The 2500-nt window shown below is 48.2% G+C and overlaps 1 protein-coding gene across 1 annotated transcript in view; it reads right to left on the bottom strand.

Moving 5' to 3' along the window:
- Positions 1-2500, bottom strand: part of robo2 (roundabout, axon guidance receptor, homolog 2 (Drosophila)) — a 61427-nt gene that overhangs the window by 19564 nt on the left and 39363 nt on the right. The window lies entirely within an intron of this gene.

Consider the following 2500-nt stretch of genomic DNA (forward strand, 5'->3'; position numbering starts at 1 on the left):
GGAAAGAAGACAACTCTTCACTTCTTCATTGAAAAGACTGTGCCAGGGGGTTTCAACTTTGCAGCACTGTTGTATCTCCTAAAAAGGCCTCGATAAAACTGTCCCGAGCTCTCTGCTGCTTCACCAATTACTCAGCCTTTGACACGCGTTCCAATAGCCCTGGCCACTCTGTTTTCTGCCATTCTGCCTTCAAACGGGGTCGGAAGAATTCAGCGGTGGCTTGGTCGCCCATCCATGGCAGAGATGCCCATGACCAATCAAATGCCAGGCATGCCAGTCCCTCGGCAGCTCTAGTTGCCCAAGAAACGACCCACGGCTGACGTAGCCTAGCGACGGAACGAGCGAAGAAAAAAAAAAAAACACACACACACAAAACGAGTGGTCACTCTGGGATTGGCGGAGTCTGTGTCTGCCATGTTTTTGGGGCGCAAGTGGCTGCCAGAAGGGCCTGTAATCAGTCCAGGACCAAAATGTCCTGTTTCAGGGAATCTCAACGGTCTCCCCTGTCTTGTGCCATGATGTCGTTGACTAATAAGAAGCCAGCCCATCAGCTTGGGCTAAAAATGTTGCTCCACCGTAGGAAAAAAAGGAGCCTTTTTGATTTATGGTTAATAGATATATTTTTCTTTTTTGAAGATCAAGAACATGAGCCAGTAATACAGGTTTGAAAACAACCTCCGTCTCCCTCTCTCACACTCATAAGTCACACAGAAACAAATAGAACACCAAGGTCTACCTGGATTTTTCCAAAGCCAACTCCTCTTTTGTTTGCTTTTTTTTCTGCACAGCCGAAAAACATAAATAAACAATGAAGACGCTGTACAGTAGGCGTCTGACAGAATGCTATCACTGCAGTCGCACTGAGGCATTAACAATAGCAAGGGCTTAGTGAGAGTGTGCTTGTGTGGGTGGGTATATATGAGAGATAGACAGAGAGAGACAGAGGAAGATGGAGAGAGATGGGTGTGTGTGTGTGTGTGTGTGTGTACTGTACTGTGTGTGTGTGTGTGTGTGTGTGCAAGAGAGAGAGGAAGCACAGAGTGAGACGGAAAACGACAGAGAGGTGTCAACATATGATGAATAAAGCGTGGAAGTAATAAAAACATAACAACAGGCCAGAGGCGTGAAGCGAGAGAAGAAGAGAGAAGAGAGGAGAGGAGAGGAGAGAAGAGAAGAGAGCAGAGAAGAGGAGACAAGAAGAGAGGAGAGGAGAGAAGAGAATAGAGGAGAGGAGAGAGAGTATAGTTGGCGAGTAATTGGGTTCTCCTAATCGTCCCTCCAGGCGACACTCGGCTCTTCTCCCAATAAGCGGGCGAGCTGCTCCGTGATCACTCAATCACGCCCGACTCCTTCAGTAGGGGAGAGGGGCATCAATATTGTAAATGAGGCTTCAGAGAGCGCCAGACAAAGGGAGAAATGAGGAAGAAAGGGAAGACAGGAAGATAGTGATTAAAGAGAGAGAGAGAGAGAGAGAGAGAGAGAGAGAGAGAGAGAGAGAGAGAAGATGGCTGAGGCTGCTTTGGCTGGGCATATAGTGAAATGTGGCTCATAAAGCTCTCGCTCTCAATCTCTCAGCCTCTCCCTCACTCTCTACCCTTCCTTTCTTCTCTCTCTCTCTCTCTCTCTCTCTCTCGGCTTGCCTCCTAAAAGGCCACGCTGCCACTATATTTGGGGACTGAAACTGATATTTATACAGGACGTTTCTTCAGGCACTCCCCTCTGCGGGCAAGTGTGGGGGTGAGCCATGAGGAGAGCGGCCTCTGTTTGTCTTGGAGGAGCTACAGCTGATGGAGGCTGAGAGAGAGAGAAAGAGACGGAAAGAGAGAGATGGAGAGAGAGACAGAGAGAGAGAGAGGAGGAAGACTCTATAGTCCACAGTTGTATATATATATATATATATATATATATATATACTGCCTATACAGAGCCAGCAAGCCAGCGTTCAAAGGCATGTACATCCCTGGGGGGACTTGGGTCTCTTCCTATCAATTTACCAGAGGGCTTGGAGGCAGCATCTGAACACTGGGTGAGTGGACAAATCGCCAGAGAGGCCAGTGCAGTAGCATGGGAATTGGGTCCTATACGTATCAACTAAAGGCTATCGGAGACTCAGGGAGACAGGCAATTTGCTGGTGCTAACAAATGAGGATGAACTGTGCATGGGTGCATGGTACAGTATGTGGTGACTAATAAGACAGGTGTCGTACAGGTAGGGGTGGAATTATAGCACTTGTCCACACACCCACCTGTCCACACATGCATGCACTGCACACAGTACGTACACACACACTCACACACACACAAAAGGAGAGCGATGGAGAGAGTGAAAGACTGATCTGAGGCATCCAGCTCCACAGCAGAATGTGGCTCCTCCTGCCTTCTCCACGTTTTAATGAGTGTGACTGACGCCCTGGTCCTGAACTGCTTGCAGCTGCTATTCTCTCCCACTATTCCTTTCCCCCATCTTTTCATTATCTCTCTCTCTATCTCTCTCTCTCTC

This window comes from Sardina pilchardus, chromosome 13 (assembly GCF_963854185.1).
Source record: "Sardina pilchardus chromosome 13, fSarPil1.1, whole genome shotgun sequence".
In the NCBI taxonomy this organism is placed as follows: Eukaryota; Metazoa; Chordata; class Actinopteri; order Clupeiformes; family Clupeidae; genus Sardina; species Sardina pilchardus.